Source organism: Taudactylus pleione, unplaced genomic scaffold (genome assembly GCF_031769625.1).
Source record: "Taudactylus pleione unplaced genomic scaffold, aTauple2 ptg000136l, whole genome shotgun sequence".
Classification (NCBI taxonomy): Eukaryota; Metazoa; Chordata; class Amphibia; order Anura; family Myobatrachidae; genus Taudactylus; species Taudactylus pleione.
The window spans coordinates 7,844,183-7,864,899 of NW_028284538.1; the positions used below are offsets into that span (position 1 = coordinate 7,844,183).

The window sequence follows — 20,717 nt, forward strand, 5'->3', positions numbered from 1 at the left end:
TCGGGCCTATAAAAACACTTCTCCTTGTAAGGCAATCGAAGGTGCCAATATAACACATACATCCATTAGTGACCGGACTAGACATTACCGACTGCCTACCCTACTGCTGGCCATCTCTAGTTAGACTATTTGCAGGTCCTTCCTAATAGCAAGTAGAAGTACAATGCAATCGCAATTACCCTGATCATTGCCCCCCAAATGTACCACCATTCGGGGTCCCAACTCTGGCTTCCACTGTACATAAACATCTAATAAAAGCCACCCTAGGACATGCCTCTAAAACTATAAACCACTGATTCTTATTAGTACCTAATAAGTGCGGGGCCTGAAGTGCTAAAGGGTGATCCTTAGCTCAATAGATACATGAACGTCCCACAAACCACACCCGACAGTTAGCATTCCTATAAACCTGCAAAAAGGGGTTAATCCTGCCCGGACAGGCTAATACACTTTATATAGAAAACAGCCTAGCCAAGGAAAGGAAAACAATAGTTGGGTGACCCATCTGAAGGTGAAAAACAGCAAAACCTCTCTGAGGGCAAAAGCTGAAAAGCCCCTCAAAATCCCTAGCGGCAGTAGGCATAAGGCCCCTGGATTTCCTAATAAACTCACAAGAAGTGCTGCTAACTAATGCAACTTATCACCGCGCAACTATTACTTATATGCTGATGACTACCATTGACCTAAATGTATTAAGGCATCAACGGAATCAGCTGCCCTGCAGACTGCCGCCCCAATCCTGAAAAATGTGTGCCAAACTGATCTAGCGGCAATTCTAATTCAAACAGATAGATGTGAAAAACCCTTGTGTAAAACCTAGATAATGTTGTCTGAGTGGCGTGGATGAGCCAGCGTGCATTGCCTGGGGGCCTTAACCCATTAAACATATGGCCAAGCTGACTAGGATTGGTGAAAGGGTGTGCTTGAGCTGGGATAGAGGTCCATCGCTCTTTAGCAAGCTGATCTGTTTATTAATCTATGAATATGATACAATTATAGGTTATACTGAAAACTTCAATCTCAAACAACAACCCGTTGATGTCTAACTTAACTTATTTGAAAACAACCCTCTAATGTAATGTACAGATCCCTAAATAAGCTAACCACAATGGAAAATTAAAGAGTTGTGCCTCTTAATAAACTGATGCGATACCCGACCTTGTAACTAAATGGATCCTTTAAATTTAATAGCTTAATAGGTCTTCAAAACGAGGAGCTACACTCCCGTCCTCTTTCTACCTTAGCTAATAAAGAAAACCCATCAGTTCACAACCGACATACCAGGAAACTTTGTGAAACATGAAAACGCTAGACTGAGCTGCCGACGTGGACACTCCTGAACGGCTTTGCTCGTGCCATTTCCAAACGATTCTAACAGGTATGCATGTAACGGCAAACCTCCTTAACCCTCGTAAGCCAAGAAACCTTGCTAAACATTATGAGCCGTCAACAAAAATCCTCAGCGTATGCGAAGCCAATGACGTCAAACAAACCATGGACAACGAGGCAAGGGCATCTCTGTACTCCACTCTCGGAACGTCACGTGCCCTAACGTCCATGGTCCTGCACAAACACCCAAAGAGGTGAAAAACGCCTAAGCAAACTCAGAATTGAAGGGGACTCAGCCTCACAAATATTGATAGTAAGAACTACACCTAAAATATCAATGCATAACATAATCCTCTTGCTGCCGAGTCTGGTAGCCCAGATTTCAGCTGCAACCATTATTGGAAAACACTCCAAAGAACAGCATACTTTCAGTTAGATCTTGCCGCATCTACGAAACCGGCTAATATCTCATGTACAGCCGCCCTTCAATAACTCCCCTAAAACTACGGAACTAGATGCGTCCTTAAACAACTGAAACCCATAATTGTCCCCCCAAGCAGGTAGTTAATTCTAATACCATAGTTACATATTTCTGTATACTGTAAACTCTATGTTTTTGTCAGGAGTAAGTTCCTGTGACAGAGTGTGGTACCCCCAAGTTTGTTCCCAAATAGGGGTCCCCCAATCTTTTTTATATAACAGTCCCATTCACATAGTACAGTGAACTTTGACTGACTCTGCTCTCCCTGAATCCCACTGAGCATGTGCAAACAGGGAGGTAGAAAATGCCCCTTGGTCAGTGATCCATTTAGGAGGGAAAATCCTGCCCCATTTATTGGTAGCCTGGGTGTCCAGGCAGAGATCCCTGTAGGCGGCTGGTTGCTGGGGTCCCCCTGTCCACTCATAAATGCCAGACCGACAGGGAGGAGAATATGAAATAGGTTATAATATACCCTCCCCAGGGCTGTCAGTGTTGAGTCTGGGAGGAATTTGTGTAAAAAGGAGTCTGGGAGGATTTGTCTGTGGAGTGCTCAGAGTCTGGTCATACAATAGGGGAGAGTATTCCCCTATGTTACCCTGGATTACAAATACTGCACCTGGTGTGCTGTCTGTAAGGAGCTGCTGTGTACAAATAGGGGTGCAGTAACCCCTCTCATTTATCCTGGATTACAAATACTGCACCTGTGCTGTCTGTAAGGAGTTTCAGTGGAGTGCCCTTGGAGCTTTAAAAATAAGGATGTTATAACTTTTATGTTTGCCCTGGATTACAATTACCAGACTTCACATTAACCCGGAAGGCTACCTATCCAATCTGCCAGGAGAGGTGCTCTGATGCTGGATGTGAATCCCTGGAGGAAGCTTGCCTGGGGATTTGCATAGAGCACCCTGCTTTGGAAGAAGCCCCCTCTGAATAAAGGACTGCCTTCCTAAGTGCCTGTTATCAGGAGGCGCCACATGTGGAAGTCTGCGCATGCTGGGAGAGAAGAGGAGCTGCCTGGGAAGGAGGTCTCATCGCTCCATCATCACAGATGAAGCTCCAGCTGAGGAAAAGGTCCCGCCAGTGCCGAAAACCCTGCTGGCACCTGCACGGGCAGAAGAAAAGACAGCCCCAGAGGAAGAGTGCTTCAGGACCCCTCCTGCTACTGTGTTTGTCTGTTGGACAGAGCCCCTGTGGAAAGGGATTTTGCACCTGTTGCCCCTTGTAAAATACCTGCTGGAGGTCTGCAGCTGGAAGCTCCGATGCAGACTGTGCATCCCAGAGTTGTCCCTCCACAGCTCCTATCTTTCCTCTATTAAGGCCCTACCCCTCTGTACACCTATCCTATCTGGGTCCCCTGGGTCTATTGCATTATCCTTTACCTTGTGGCTAACCATGATTAGGCTGGGAGATTAGGTTTTGTGTAAAGGCTGGGACCAGGGGTTAGTCTCCCACACAACTGGGTGTAGAAAGTTGTCATAGTCCCTTAAATTAGGTAAAGTGTGTATGTAATGATGAAATAGGGGGGAAGTAAAAGATAGGTTACCCCCTCTTTTCCCCAATAATTGTATTGGTGGTCATTTTCTTTCCTGTGAACCTCTGGCTCATGTCCAGGAGGGGATGTGATCTATGGGTGTTGGCTCATGTCCGATGCCACCGTGGGTTGTCCTAATGTTTATTTTTAAACTAAATGCAATGCTATTGATGTGTATTTGCCTCTGTTTAGTGTTGACCATTTGTGTCAATTAAGTGGTTGATAGTGGCCCTCCGTGGCCCTTAATCTGTTATAACACTCTGTAAAGCTGTTCACTGCTTGCTGTGTTATTATTGTCAATGCTGATTAATATTTTGCTTGCATGAAATGTTTGAATATTTACTGGTATTGCTGTTAATGTAAATTGTCTCTTATACACTGTTTGGCCCGGTAACCATTTCAAAGTCCATTCATGCTGATGTAATGTACATTACTTGTTTATTTAGCCCTGTGTAACCCCGGCTGGCAATTCTAGTGGCAGTAATTTGTGGCATAGGTGTTTAGGAAAAACTGTGTTACATTATTGCTGCCGGTGTTTCTGTTATCAGCATAGCCTCAGTGTTGTCCTTATTTTTCTCAAGGCTCAGAGACTGTGTCACATTATTGCTGCCGGTGAACTACTGCTATCAGCATAGCCTCAGTGTTATCCATATTTTTCTCAAGGCTTAAAGACTGTGTTACATTATACCTGCTGGTGAACTACTGGTATCAGCATAGCCTCAGTGTTATCCTTATTTTTCCCAAGGCTCAGAGACTGTGTTACATTATTGCTGCTGGTGAACTACGGTTCTAAGCATAGCCTCAGTGTTCTCCTTATTTTTCTCAAGGCTCAAATACTGTGTTACATTATAGCTGCCGGTGAACTACTGCTATCAGCATAGCCTCAGTGTTGTCCTTATTTTTCTCAAGGCTCAAAGACTGTTACATTATTGCAAGCTGCCGATGAACTACTATTATTAGCATAGTCTCAGTGTTGACCTTATTTTTCCCAAGGCTCAGAGACTGTGTTACATTATTGCTGCCGGAGAACTACGGTTCTCAGCATAGTCTCAGTGTTATCCTTATTTTTCTCAAGGCTCAAAGACTGTGTAAATTACTGCAAGTTGTCGGTGAACTACTGCTATCAGCACAGACTGTATTTCAAAGCTATAGGCTGCTAGTGCACTACTGATCCAAGCCTAACCTGCATGTGTTTTCCCACGTTTGTCTTAGCAAAAGGAAGTGTTAACACAGACTGTACTCCAAAGCTATAGGCTGCTGGCGCATTATTGATACAAGGCTAACCTACATGTGTTTTTTCCACGTTATCCTCAGCAAAAAGAAGCATAGCACAGACTGTATTTTAAAGATATAAGTTGCCGGTGCATTATTGATACAAGCTCGACCAGCAGGTTTCATGTTTAGGTTTCTCATTTGTTTTAGATAAATTAAAAGTTCTGTAGGAATTGTGGTTCTTATTGGTGTCACATGCTTGCCAGCTGGGGTCACCGGTAGAGGACGGGGAGGTAATAAATAAATACCTTGACATTGAAAAGTTTAATTCATGTCACCTAACCTGTGAATGGCAAACATTTCCTGTGTTAATTGTTAATCTTTGATTGGTTACAATAAAATTGCATTGCTCCTTTCCCTCCTGACTGGTCAATGTATCTGCAAAAGGGGAATACAGGCTTGCCTCTCTGTCACAGTGTGTCCTATCTTAGCTAAGGGAAAATCGGCCACCGAAGCATTCCGAACACACCTGAACCTGGTGCTAGTGGTGCAGCACTGTACAAACTTTCAGAGCATCACAAGAATATTAGCAGGCAAAGTATCTTTAAATAATTGACCTTCGATTACATTATCTAATGTACCATCTGTAAATGTTGAGGGTGACTGAGGTGTCAGCCAGAATGGTTGTGGAAAATGCATTCGGATGACTGAAGGGACGTTGACTCTGCTTGTTAAAAAGAAATGATGTGGACATTCGGCTGATTACTGATGTTGTAGCGGCATGCTGTATCTTGCATAACATCTGTGAGATACAGCGAGAAGAATACCTGCCAGAGTGGGACATCGTGGAGGAGCATGTTGGGAGTGATCCTTCTACCCTTTCATCAACCTCACTTGTTTATAGAACCAATGACATATAGTTGATTAGAAGAACAAATTCAATTGTGTAGATCAATGCCTGGGTTATATTACTATTGCCACAACTATACTTGTCTACATACAGGGATTCCCAATTTGTATGTAAAACACTCACAGTATTCTGGTGCATTGTCTATGCTATTTACCTTTCTTTTCTCAGGAGGCTGTTCTTCCAGTTGCCCTTGGTAGATTATCAAAAACATTGCCATCTGTACTTAGCTTGTGAGTTGTAACTCAAAATGGCGCTGGTCGGAAAATGGCGTCTTGCAGATTCTTGTTTCTAAAATGGAGTCTAGCTGCCATTCGCAAGATGGCGTCGCGCACACTAATTTTTACGCTGATTCCGTCTCAGCGACTAATCCAGCTTCGACAGATCATAGCGTCCGTAACAGTGCCTGTGATTTGAGCTTTTATTTACTCCTCTCCCCTCACATGAAAGAGCTCACGGACCTCCTCCTCCTTCCAATGTGACATGATCTGCAACCACCTGTTCATACCTGGCACCACTCTCCTCTCCACTCCAAACACCTGGTACTGCACTCTCTCCCCTGTCAGCACCAAATTCACCTTGTAGTCTTGTGGGCCTCTCTGCAGCATGTATGGCAGCTGTTCCAGCACCTAAATATGCCTTGTAGCACTGCACTGCCTTGTAGCGCTAGGTGTGGCATCTGCCCTCCGCTGTCCGGCTGCCGCTGATGATGTCATCAACAGGCAGTCGCGTCTGGCCAATCACAAGCTGTTTGGTGAAGCCCGGGAGTAAATTCCCGGGTAGCACCATTCAGACATGAGCAGGGCAATTTCCCGGGACTTAAGTCCCAGGAAAAACCTGGTTGATTGAAGAGTCGGCGTAGGTACCTTTCAGACATACGTGGTTACCCGGGAATTTGGCTGAGGCAGGCTAAATTCCCGTGATCCTCAATATGTCTGAAAGGGGTATAACAGTATTTCTTAAAAGGTGGTGCACGCTGGTGACTGTTATAACTCTATACTCCTTAATGTGCGCTGCCTCCCTGGTCAAGGCTACATTGCTTAATGAGACACCTGGTCTGATTCAGAGCCGGATGCTCTTTGAGAGCGCTCGCTCTGAATCAGGGCGTCCCTGTTTCTTTTAAAGACGGCCTCCTGGCCACTCACATAGCTGTGGATGGCCACCCACAGCTTTACCGAGCGGCCAGGTGATGGTCGCGATGGTCACGACCATCGGGGCTTGCGACGAGACCCTTGTGGTAGGGTCTCATTCCCGCAAGCCCCAGTGAGCTTTCGGCTCTAATAGAGCCGGAAGCTCACCACTGACATCACTCGTGATGTCAGTGGGTCCTTCGGGAACACATCCGTTTGGCCAGCCACCCCCCCTGCCCGCCTCCAAAACAGGGCAAGCCGTCAATAATAATTGACAGCTGCTCCGCTTTGGTGCGAGACCCATAGCGACGGAGCGCACGTCGCTGGCCGGGTCTCGCGCATGTGAATGCCAGAGCGTGCGCAGTGGGGGACCATCGACCCGCTTGCGAGCGCTTTGCTCTCGCGAGCGGGTCTGAATCAGGCCCACAGTTTAGTCCCTGTTGCCAATGAGTCAGAAATTACATTGTCTCTATTGCTTAAGATAGCATGGAGGAATTTCTGGAATAGTAACTGAGTTTCTATCTCTGAACATTTCTACTAAGCTGCACAATGTTAGCTGGTAAAGTTGTTGAAAATGCAGCAATAACAATTAGATTGATTAAGCTCGAGCTGCAGTGATTTATCCTGCGCTGCAACACAATTAGTATAACTCTAAATTGAATTTAGAGAATTCTAGACTAAGGAGTTATAAGTAAGAGGCAAATTAGATTTCCAGATTGCCTGTCTTTCTGAAGTGCGACAGGCAGCTCAAAGGGAGCAGCGGACAGTTATGGTGATCAACGGGCTGCTGGGGAAACTGTATCTGCAGTGAATCAGTAAGGGTAGGATACCTTGAGGTGTTTTACGTTAGTCTCTCTGCTGAGTATATAAAGATATAGCTGTGCTGACTACACTTTCTTTGAATAGATACTGTGTAATGCAGAATGATAGCTTCCTAGCCTAGCATAGATACTAGACTGCTTTATTAACTGGGCATAAAGGTGTTGCTGAAGAGCCGTCTCTGATGTAATTACAGACCTCTTCTGGTGTCACTCATGCATAAGTGGGAGTCACTCAGCTGGATTATCACCGCCCCTCCAGTCATCTCCGTCCTCCGGAAGACCACCTTACTGTTTTGGCCGCCGCCTCTAGTCCGCCTCCTTGCCTGGGACACCCGCCTTTCCTCGACGAGGTCCGGCAGTCCGTCCCCGACACCTCTGCCTGCTTCCACTGCCTGTGACCACCGTCTGCGATCACCGCTCCCTCCGCTACTCTCCACGCTCCACCTGGCAAGCGTACCATCACAATCCTGGTCCTCCTCAGCGGCACCTCAGAGACTGCCCAATGGTAAGCCAGGCAGTCACTCTTAACACCTTCCTCCGGGTCCTTTGCACGTGCCGGTTCCCTTCCCGCCGGTCCCGCATGCACATAACTGCCTTTCGTAATGTAGTCTCATGTTGTTCTATGGGCATGCAAGGCTCCCCTCTCAAGTCCATTGGGGATGTCCTCCCCTCGTGCCCCGCCATTCTCAGTAGTTCAAGGCAAGGGGTAAGTCCACAATCCCAGGGGGGAAGTTAGGGCACAGTCCCTAGCACACAATAAGGCATACACATGCCAGTCCTATACATAGATACCATTAACAGTACAGTCTGATAACACCATAAATACATATACAATAAATATATACATTTTTTATGAACAGGGGTTTCCAACCTTTTGGCTCAGAAGTGGCACTCCCAGAACCGGGGTACCACACCCCCTCAGTTCCTACCATCCTGTGAGGAAGGTTGTTCCACGTTCCTCACAGCGAGGGATGGGGGTTAACACATGAATAAATGAACTGGCATTATATACTGTATATAATTATGGTGTACATACATATGTGGTACAATTAAACAATACACCCTTTAGGGGTTTCACAATAGCACATACAAATATCACATGTACTATCCTAACAATACAGATCTAGCTTGAAACGCCAGAATATAATATGCCAACAGTATAACACTACTAGATGTGATGTAGTTGGCATCCTGGTGCACAGAATCCTGGCGCTAGAATCTCGACAAGGGTTAGAATACCATCTCATGAATCCCGGTGGCTGCAATCCTGACTGTAAGTATTAGGGTTAGGGGTTAATGTTAGGCCCTAGGGGTGGTTTAGGCTTCAGGGGGGAGGGTAAGAGTTAAGCTGCAGGGGGGGAGGGTTAGGGTTAGGCTGCGGGAAAAGTGGGTTAGGGATAGGGTTAAATTACTTATGTGCAGGCATGAGTATTTCAACCATTTGATTCTGGCACTGGGATTCCGACCGCCAGCATTTTATGCACCGGGATCACGTATCCAACCCTGCTAGATAGACAGTACTGGTACCACTGCTGTTCGCACTGATTATTTATCACACTGGGGACGTGCCTTTAACACACCAGTTGGGTTATGACTGCCACAACCAATTACATGTGTTGGTATTTTATTCTTTGTGCAATCAATTGAGTTCTTGCCTGATATTGAAGTAAAACACTTAATTTCTTTTATCATTTTTCCATTTCTTGCCATCATTACAACGGTCACTTTGGACCAAGCAATATACCCAATATAATATAACTTATTCAACACCATCTTTTATTAATTTCAATTTTCATTACCTACGTATCACAGGATTCAGGAGTATTCCTGTAGCACACCGGGTTGCTGACCCACCATACCATCATCTTGGTGTGTAGTGAAAATGTATGACATTTGTTAGTAACACATCAATATTATTGCCTATTTCTATGCACCTATCATCTACCATTCTAGGTGAGTGCTAAGTACATATTCCTATTTTAAGACTATACGTTTTTTGGAGACGGGACATCTCCAGTACTAAGCCGCTCCCTCCTCTTGGGTACCCCTTGTTGAGCACTGATCACACACTTCTTGAATCTAGGATTCGGGTATATCAAGAGAGAATGAGTCCAGCGACAGCCTTGAGGGCTGGAACACTTGGCTAGCTGCGGCCGTGGAGCAGCCTTGAGGGCTGGTAGGCTTTAACTAGTTGTGGCCCAAGGGCTGGAGAAGTTGATGTAGCCTTTGGGCTATGCAACATTCTTGAGGACTGGTAAGTCTTTGACTAGACATGGCCCGAGGGCGGTGAGAGAAGATGCAGCCTTTGGGCTGTGCAGCAGCCTTGAGGGCTGGTAAGCCTTGGCAAGCTGTGGGCTGTAGAGCAAGATGCGGCCTTTGGGCCGTGTAGCAGCCTTGAGGGCTGGTAAGCCTTGGCAAGCTGTGGCCAGTGGGCCATAGAACAAGATGCGGCCTTCAGGCCGTGCAGCAGTGATCTGGTGAGAGATCTGTACCGACGGGTTGACACTAGAAATGAGCGGTTCGGATTCTGTGGAATCCGAACCGCTCCGAACATTGGGGATCCGAGTCCACCCGAACCCTGTTCGGGTGTTCACCGCCTGACTCGGATCCCCGTTCGGGGCCGAACGGCGGCCGCCTGATGTCGGATTCTCACTAGAGAATCCGACATCAGGTCTCCTCGCGTGTAGGGCAGAGCGCAGTGATAGACCCTACACAGACACAGTCACACAGACTCTCATTGGCTGCTGCACGGAGGGAGCCAGCTGGAGCTCACACATGAGCTCCGTCTTCCGGCTCCCTCCTCAGCGTGTGACAGAGCGGACGGCGCGGGAGCGGGGATACAGGTAAGTTTTTATTTTTTTATTTGTGCAAGGGCCGGGGGCGCTACTGGGGGGGGGGTCTGCTACTGGGGGTGCGGGGGAGCCATACTACTGGGGGGGTCTGCTACTGGGGGGGCCATACTACTGAGGGGCCTGCTACTGGGGGGGGCCATACTACTGGGGGGGCTTACTACTACTGGGGGGGGGGCCTGCTACTGGGGCAGCCTACTACAGGGGGGGCCATACTACAGGGGGGGCCATACTACAGGGGGGGGCCATACTACAGGGGGGGGGCATACTACAGGGGGGGGGCATACTACAGGGGGGGCCACTACTGGGGCAGCCTACTACTGGGGCAGCCTACTACTGGGGGGGGCATACTACTGGGTGGCATGCTAATGGGGGGGCCTGCTAATGGGGGGCCTGCTAATGGGTGGCATGCTAATGGGGGGCATACTACTGGGGGGGCCTGCTAATGGGGGGCATACTACTGGGGGGCATTCTACTGGGGGCACTGCATAGTGGACCCTACTACTAAGGGGACTGCATAGGGGGCGCCACTGCTGGGGGACATTGTGTAAGGGACACCGCTACTGTGGGCATTGTGTAAAAGGGTCACTACTGTGGGCATTGTGTAAAAGGGGCACTACTGTGTGTCGTAACATAAATAAGAGACACTACTTTATGGTGTAATGTGAATCAGGCCCTATGTGCGGTGTAATGCGAATAAGATTGTGCACTGTGACTCCTAGGGCCGTAGCCCACTTTGTAAACAAGTACTGTGACTCTACTGGCCGTACCCCACTGGGTGGGTGCACTACTTTTCATTTCTGCCACTGCTGTGTGGCAATGTGTCATAGATGTGCTTTATACTGTGGTGTCTGTGTCGTTGTGCCGCTGCTTTGTCGCTTAGTAACCAGTCAGCTCACTGCAACCTTTGGCCAATAATGTTGAAAACAATATTATAAGCTGTGATATGGTCTAAATTGACTGGAAATTAATGTTATTGAGGTTAATAATACTCTAGGAAGAAAAAAAAGACCAATTTATGTGATTTTAGCTTTTTTTGTAAATTTTTGTAAAAAAATCCAAATCCAAATCCAAAGCCAGTCACCGCAGTTTGGCAAATCCAAATCCAAATCCAAAGCCGGACGACGAATTAGAACCAAATCCAAATCCGGCAAAAATGGTCCGGCGCACATCCCTAGTTGACACAGGTGGTGGTACACAGGATTGCGTACTTAGGATGCTGCATTGCGGCCTGTGCCGCCAGGTTGACACAAGCGATGTTATGCTGGATTGCGTACCCTGAACACTGGATTGCGACCTGTGCCACCGTGTTGACACTAGCCACTAGACGCTGGACTGCGCACTCTGGACACTAAGTGCTGTCTGTGCCGCCTGGATGACACAAATGGCAGAGCGTGGATATGCAGACCGTGCCGCCTAGATGACACAAACTGCATGTAGCAGATATGCGGACCATGCCACATAGATGACACAAATGGCAGGTAACAAAAGCTGACAGGTGGACTGGGTACTCAACTGGATAACAGGAGACAAAGCCAAAACCAGAAACACATGAAACGCCATCACCGGCATCGGAGCAGCGTTTATACCAGAAGGAAATAGCTGCAGGGACCAATCCAGAACAGAGCAGGAATGATGGACAGTTGATAGGAGGAGTTCAGCGAACGGTCCCTCAGCGCATGCATGAGCGGCTTGTGACACCACCATGCAACACAAACAGCGCTTTGCAATTGCCATTCATTCTAATTTGCTGTGAGACTGCCTTTCATTGCCTTTCCTTTTTTGGGGCCATCTGGTTCTGGTCAGAGCAGCCCAGCCCCCTGGAGTTAAAAAATTAATCGATGAGAGGGAGAAAATTGTTGTTTTTGTAAATCAGAAAAGTGACAACCACCAGGCAGAAGCTGGCTTTCAATTCTTAGCTTTAGGGGCAAACACACAGTACCAGCACATGAGCAGAGTAAATATGTGCAGCCAGCTAGGGGGGCTTGTGCATGTACAATGGAATTGAAAGCCCATATTTGGTGGAATATAAAAAGAAGTGGAAAATGAGAAAAAAAAAACATGTGGGGCAAAAGCACAGTGGATTGTGGAGCAATGGGAGAAAAAGACGGGGGAAATGAAAGGATAACAAACAATCTGGCGCTGTACCTTCCAAATGAGTTGGATGGATGTAAATAAAATAAATAGTAATGAGGAATTCTTAATAATTAGTATTTAATTAATATTCTGACTGCAGCCTATTGCACAAAAAGTAGGGAATATATACACCCACCAAGAGGTAGAAGGAAAAATAGTACATAAGCGCTGTCAGAGAAGCAATAATTTAATACCAATAATGTATAGATATACATGTATAGAGAATTCTAATTATCAAATTAAAACACAGTTGAATCACATAACAATTAACACAGATGGTCAGTCATAATTAATATTCAAATATAAAAAGGACAAAGAAAGGGAGCCAGTGGGTAATCTGATAATTCTGAAATTGTCTCTTGTTGGTAGCAACACAATTATAATTCTGTATTCACTTGATAGTAACACAGTTTTAATTATGTATCATTTTATGTGCACAAATAGTATCCACTGCTATCCTTTCTGTATAAAAAAAAAGCCTGTATCAATCAAGTTGATAAAAACACTGAAAATCTCCAATATCAGTAATGAGCTTGTTGTTTAGTTCCTATTTATGTCTGGAGATAGGAAAACACACATGTGGCAAATCCTGGGTATTCGTATTTCTAATAAATCGATCTTAGTGCATGGCTTTATAAGGCAAGGAATAGCCAAAACTTAAATGCAGTCTGCCAATTTATATACGAGTCCCGTTAATCCCACAGTTATTTGAATCACATGCAGGGCACATAGAAGTTATAAAAGTAATTTGAATTGTGCCTGTTAACACTTGTTGTAGGTGGCATATAGGATAAACCTCCACAGGGTATTTGTATGTAGTGGTAGCTGGTTTGTAACATGTGATTGTCTCACCGCTAGTAGTCCTCCCATAGGGAGTCTGCGTCTCGTTTGGTGCGGGGTAGTGTCCGTCTTCCACCACCGCCGTGCTCAGTCTGTAGCACCGAGTCAATGCCGCCCTGTATAGTGTCATGGTGTTGACCAGTCAGCACTTAGCAGATTGAAGAAAATGCAGGGAATGTCTCTACGCATTTCTCCACCTCCAACCCTTTCAGCGGTATCCTCAGGAGACAGTGGTGAAATGAAAGGATAAGTGGACCGATGGGATGAGATGACAAAGGGAGATTTACACATAATGAGGGGAAATTGGGGATTCTGGGAGAGAAACACATTGGGGAAAAATGGTACATATTTGGAACTAGCTGGGATACCTGGTGTTGCCCGGGTTGAAGACTGGACCCTGAAGTACACTTGCAGCCTTTATTTGTTTACATTTGTCTCGCCTATAACCTCATTCCATTGATACTAAAAAGGACCCCACTGCTCTGATTGGCTCGTGACCTGTGCAAGATTCAAATTGCACAGGCACTGTCTGTCCATGGTTGCCACTGCCTGCCAGTGTGCCAGCTGTAATTAGCTGGTGGACCAGCCCCAAATCCATACCTGCTGGCTGCTGATGGCACACAGGGGAAGGCGAAAGGCTGCTGGAAGGTCATGGGGAGGTGAATTGCTGGGGGGGCATAATATGTAAGGGGCACTACTATTGTGTGGAATAAAGTGTTATATGGGGCACTACTACTATGTTGCATAATCTGTAACTGGCATTACTGTGTGGTATAATGTGTAAGGGGCAATACTGTGTAGTGTAAAGTGTATTAATGTATAAGGGCATGGCATGTGTATAAGGGGTACTACTGTGTGGCATAACCTGAATGGGCTCTGTGTGGTATAACATGAATGGGATCTGTGTGGGGGCAAATGTAAATACATGCATGCAAATACAGAGGACTGACTAATATCTGTGTGGCATAATCTAAATGGGATCTGTGTGGCATAACCTGAATGGGGTCTATGTGGTCTAACAGGAATGGGATACACGTATGTGGTTTTTTACCTCTGGGGGGGCTTTTAAGATCTTGCTGTGTGGCCCACAAAGTTCTAGCTACACCACTGCATGCAAACACAGAGGCTTTGGATTTAATATGAACTTGCATGAGTCATCAAATTTGCTCAGACTGAGGTTAAAACGGTACTTTTAACAGAGGGCCTTATTCAGCAAGGATTGCTGATGCGATTTCGGCAACAAGGGCGTACGGAGTTCTGCTGCAAAATTTAGCAAATGTCTGCAATCGCAGTGCCGCTGCAGCACAATATAGATGCCCACTTCGCTTTACTCACTTCCGTAATACCTTGCAAGTCTGCGCAGCATCGGTAACATTGAGTACCATCGGAGCCTCATGCACAATTAAGGCAGGTCAGACCTCGCTCACAAACTGCTAAACTACCTGTCGGTATCTAGAGCTCAGGCTGCATATGCTGTCACAGGGGCATAATTATGCATGCCCCTGTAACGGCGTTCAAACGTACAGGCATGCATGCGTTCGCTCAACCATCCCCCCCGTCACCACCCACAAACTGTACTTCCTGTACTTTCTGCGATGGATCTGCATACATATGGCAATCTCATTCCAGATCGCAGTAGCTTGTTCACGCACGCGCACTTGCGATGCAGATCGCGAAAATCATCTGACTGCATGCGTCATAGACCTTGAAATTCTTGCTGAATCAAGCCTTGACACTCAAGCAGACAGGTGAACACACAAACAAAATGAGGGGGGGAAGTAGAAGGAACACAAGGGCAGGTTGGAAGAGGTGTTCCTGGGAAGGAGAGACAGAGGCACAAATGGAAAAGTTAGTGATACACATGCAAAACTGGAGACAGAGGGCCTGATTCAGCAGGGAACGCAAATGAGAACGCACACACTCAGCCGGTGGTTTTGCACTGTGCATGCGTAAGCATTGCACTGCGTGTGCGCGAAACACCTTCTGCGATGGGAACTGCATAAGCAGAGGCCACGCAGACCCAAGGTAGAGTGATTGACAGGAAGTGCCATTTGTGGGTGGTGAACCGGTGAACGCAGGTGTGCCAGTTCATTTCAACGGCATTACAGGGGCATGCATAAATTAGCCGCATGCAGCCGACTATCTCTCTGCGTGCAGGAATCTCTCCAGTCCTGCGGCAGGGTCAGGTCTACACTTAGCTTTCACACAGCTTCGATGGCACTCGATGTTCCCGATGTTTACGCTGTCAATCACGGCATGGGTGGGCGGCTTTATGTTTTGCTGGGTGTCTGCTTCTTGTATTGCGGTCTCTGTGTATATGCATTAATTAGCATATACTCGCAGTGGCCGGGTGCGTGTGTCTGCTAGTGTGCGTTCCTCGCTGAATCAGGTGCAGAGAGACAAATACAAATGAGGAGACAGACACACAGGACTGGGCAGCGAGCTGCATTTACAGTATAAACAGGAGGTGACACTAATGCGTAGTGAAAAATTAAGTCCGGGGAGGGCAGGTGTGGAGAGTGGAAATCAAAACAAGTGGGCCGACTTGAAGGAGACTTGAGCCATAGGCAGGGCCATCTTAATGGGATGTAGATAGGAAGCGAATGGTCAAAATGCTGACAGCCGGCCTCCTGACTGTCAAATCCCGGCAGGGGTCTAATGATTGGCGTCGAAATCCTGATGCCTATCATAATCCCTACACCGGGAGACCGACGCCCAGCATACTGAATGAAGGTAAACAGCCGGGGGGTAGGGTTAGGTTATGGGCTCCCGGGGGGGGGGGGCTTAGGGTTAGGCACCCCGACCGGGAGGGTTAGGCTAGGGGAAGGGGGGTTAGGCAACCCCAGGGGGAGGTTAGGGATAGGCACCCCCCGGGATGGTTAGGTTTAGGCTGCATGGAAGGGGGGTTAGGTTTAGGCACTTACAGGGGGAAATTGGGGTTAGGCTCTAGGGGGGGAGGTTAGGGTTAGGCATCCCTAAAGGAGGGTTAGGGGGGAAAAGGGTTAGAAATAGTTAATTTACTTACCTTGTCGGGATCTTCACTGCCGTTCTTTCGGGCGTCGGGATTTGAACAAGTCCGGCGGTAAATAATACTAATCCCATCTTAACATGTAGGCATATTGGGCAGCTGATCAAGATCCCACAATTCTAGGGGTCTTTGTGCAGGCACAGGCTGCATCTACATGGAGTGTGCAGCCGGTCAATACATGCATATGCCAGCCAACTGAGAGGCAGGCAGAGAAAAATTATCCCCAGCCACTCAGTTTGAATTATACAGAATCAGAGTGGACATGTCACGTCTGTAGCTGACATATGGGACGTTGTGGGTCTTAGTTGTGGAGTCGGGCCTGGATATATGTTCTCCTCATCCACAGATCTTGGGTGTTGGCGAGATGGCAACACACTGCTGCACTGGGAATCATCAGAAACGGAAGGCACACTGGTAGAGGTGGTAAAACACTGCTGCTGCTGACGTGATAGATCAGGAACCTGGACCGGGAACTCAACTAAGGCACTAGGAGACAACCGTTGTTCAGGCAACTTCCTGTAACCTGTGGGATCATAATATACCCAGGGGAACCCTGTGATAGGTGCACAGCATCAGCTGACCACTGACCTATCCAGGGACGAATATACTGTCACATGGGCCGACTGCCATGGCGGCGCCTATGTCAGGAACCGCGATCCCCGACACCAGACCACCCGCAGACCACTGCATACGGGGTGAATTCTCAGCTTCTACCCCGCCGCTGCGCCAGCCGCTCGACCTCCCGGGATGTCAGAGGAAGCCGGCGGGACAGTAAGAGAGCCGATCCCCGTCTGAGCCCTGACAGGGCAGACAGCATTCTCCTCCAAGTCTCCAAGCATTCTGCCTCCAAGCCTGCAGCAGCAGAGACAGATTTATGGGGTGGGAGCACAGGGGACATGACCCCTCAGGCACGGACGTTTCTAGATAGGAGTGGGCCAGTGTGCAGTCTCCAACACGGGCCCCCTCCTCTCTGTCCAGCGGCCGGCAGCTCACGGAGCTGTACGCGGCCAGCACCGGAGTTATAGACTCTGGGCATTAGAGTGCGCCCAGGGTCTATAGAGTATGCGCAGCTCTGCGGTGGCCATTTTCCAGTCATCTTTACAGCGCCGGACCCCCACGTCCACGTGGGACTCCGGATAGGTAAGTAATACTATGGGTGCAGGGTGTGCGGTGCGGGGCCCCCCTGGACCCAGGGCTCCCGCACACCCTGCACTCATTATAGATATGCCGCCACCCTCTGGCCAACTCTCTCAGGGGGTCCGCATGCTTTAATCACAGCTGGAGCAAAGAGCAGTAAAAGTACTACAAGCTGGAGAAGAGAAGAGGGATATTGAATCTGTAGTACTCACATTACATCATATTTGTATGTTTAAACATTGATTTTGCTGAAAGTACCCTTAAATCTAAATCTTTCATTTTCATTGACCATTTATATTTGTATTCCAGTGAATGGGTGGGTAAGGACCCCAGTGCATTGCTTTTCCCAGGGCCTACAATGCTTTTAAGATGGCCCTGGCCATAGGCCAAGGCCATTTGATAGGTGTCTGTGCTCTTTCTCTTCTAAGCCTATTGTCACATGTCGCTCCCAGAGACCCCAGAATCAGACCCCGTCACTTACCTTTGCGGGCGCTGACCCGCGGTGTCTTCCGGCTCCTGCGCTGTGTGCTGCTTCCTCCTCTCTCAGGGCGAGTCCCGCTGTTGTCCTCTGACGGGTCCCGCTGCTGTTCTACCTCCACGCCGGCTCCTTCTGACTGCTTGGTCCCCGCTGCTCACATCCAGGAAGCGCTGTCCTCTGGTCCATGGGCGCGGCCATCTTGGATTTGCCCATGTGACTCCACTACCACCAATGAGGAGCCTTCAATTTCTCTCTCAGCCTACCAGCTCCCAGCGTCCACTATAAAGGATCAACACTGCTGACAAAAGTTGCCAGTGCAACAAATCCCTTAGTCCAACTAAGTGAGCCTCCCCACTGCGCTCTGTAGGTGTTGTCGCCGCTCCAAGTAGCTCCCACGCTACCAGCTTCTCTACACGGCTATCCAGCCGCTCCATGTAGCTCCCACGCTACCAGCTCCTCTACACGGCTATCCAGCCACTCCACGTAGCTCCCACACTACCAGCTCCTCTACACGGCTAACCAGCTGCTCCAAGTAGCGTCCACGCTACCACCTTCTCCCCACGGCTATCCAGACGCTCCAAGCAACTACCACGTTATCAACGTCCCGATACGGCTCCTTAGCCGCACCAAGCACCTTCCGCATTAGCCAAATCCTCTAACAGTCTTCTGCACCCTCTCATGCGGAGAAACTTTATCAAGCCAAGTCTCCTCCAGCGAGCATCTGAGCTGAGTAATACAGATCCAAGGCCCAGCCCGGGAACACAGCCTCAAAATCCCACAATTGTGACACCTATTACTTAATGTACACATAGTCTAAGTGCAATTTAGAGGAAGTTACTTATATTCTGTCAGGACTTTAATGGACTGGGAAATGTAGAAAGCTAGGTGGAATGGATAGAGGCCAAGCTGAGCTTTGGGCAGCGAAACACAGACACACATCTAGATGCTGTTCTGTCTGTGTAAATGCCAAGTACTGCCTCTCAAATACAACAGACAGCGTGCCAAGATGTTTACACAAATCACTGAATATGGGGCCGGCTTTGCTTGCCCCTGCCTCCAAAATGTAATGGAGGACCATTATCAAGGTAAAGTCTATGGCCAATCCACCACTGGTCCCAACATACCATGGTGAGCTATTGTGAAATGCACCTGCTACTGGTGTGTAGCAATTCTAATCTAATCTGTTTTTTGGAAGAGAGGCAGAGTTTGAGGCTAATGACCCTGTCCCTTTTTGTCAGCAAGCTGCTGTTCATGTTTCTCCGATTACAGTACCTCATTTTGGAGGTGGTTCTATGCAAAAAAGAGAAGATACTCACCTACAGTTACAAGGTAATACAGGATTTATAGTAGCTATCGTACCATACCATGGACAATTCAATAGGGCTGTGGAGCGGAATCTGAGTCGATAAAAATGTACCCACTTCTACTCCAGCTTCAAAATAAAAGCTTAGAATATTATATAAACATCAGAGATTGCATTAATGCATGTACATACGTCTATAACTCATCATTCCTCATTTCCCTGACACTCCGCAAGATCAGTCTCACGCATCTCTGAACACATAAGACTGATTAGTGTGTGTTTTTTTTTTTTTTGTAGTAAGATAAACAGTTGGGAGGAGAAAGCCAATAAAGTGTTGTTGACCAAGACAACAACAAAAAAACAGCACAGCAGTGTTTGATGTCTGTTCTGAAAACAACAAAGTTTTGTATAAAACAGGAAAGAAATCTAGTTGCAAAGTGAAGTTGAAGTGTAAGTAAGTGTTGAATGTCCAAACTGATCTGTGAGAGTGTAAGTAAGTGACCCATAATTTGAAACAATGTTGGTAATAGTACAGTGCAGGCCAGGGATAGATGAGGAGCGCTAAATTAATATTGGTACAGCGGTGCAGTGGAATATTTACAATGGGTTCAGGGAGTGCGGTGCACACGGATCTATGGATCATTATAATGGCCTTGCACATCTGACACCCAGGGGTAATTTGAAACACCCCGAAAGAAGTAGAGTGACCACTCTGTGGGTTATATTTACTAAAGTGAGAGTTTTTAGAAGTGGAGATATTGCTATTATCTTCTAGAAGGTGCCAGTTAAATAGAATCTGATTGGTTGCTATGGGCAACATGTCCACTTCTAAAGACTCGCACTTTAGTAAATATAACCCACAGAGTGGTCACTCTACTTCTTTAGGGGTGTTTCAAATTTTTCCTCTCAACATCTTAAGGACTATTTCTGTCCAAAGAAGAGTATGGCAAAATAATATATTCTGCCATTATAATTAACCCATGCTATACAGTATCTGTCACCCATGACTAGACTGCTATAATTACCCTATGCTGCCATCACACATACTGTGTCCATGACGCCACCTGCTGCATTAACATAATAGCAAGGACCGAATAGCAAAGCTACTTGTATGCTGCTTTACTATTGAATCACCCCCTAGTACATTATTTGCGAACTAAAAGTCTCAATATTGAGGGAAAAAAGTAGCAGAAAAATTGAGGAAAAAGTATGCAGCAGGGGAAATGTGCCAAGCTTCTCCGCGCCATATGGTGCAAAGGGATTGGTGTATCATGCCTCCCAACATTTAGACATCCTGGGGAGGGACAGCTCAGGCGCCGGAGGCACGCGCCTGAAAAGGGGGCGTGGTATCTGAAAAGGAGTACGGCCTATGGAAAACGAGGCGGAGACTCGCAGCTTCCCCAATTTTCATCACTATGGGGGCGTGCCCAGCACTCTGAGATGCTTGGCAACCCCCAGGCTCACCCTACACGAGTGAACAGATGCCGTGCGCATGCGTACAGCCTCTATTCTCCTCCTGCACACCCACTGCTCTA

General features: G+C 47.3%; 1 protein-coding gene across 1 annotated transcript in view; it reads left to right on the plus strand.

Moving 5' to 3' along the window:
- Positions 1–7,643: 7,643 nt before the first annotated feature.
- The window catches only part of LOC148522958 (transmembrane protein 176B-like), a 42,031-nt gene continuing 28,957 nt past the window's right edge, over positions 7,644–20,717 (plus strand). The window contains exon 1 of the mRNA XM_088473523.1: positions 7,644–7,916. The gene's annotated coding sequence lies outside the window, so the exon portion shown is untranslated. The remainder of the gene's footprint in view (positions 7,917–20,717) is intronic.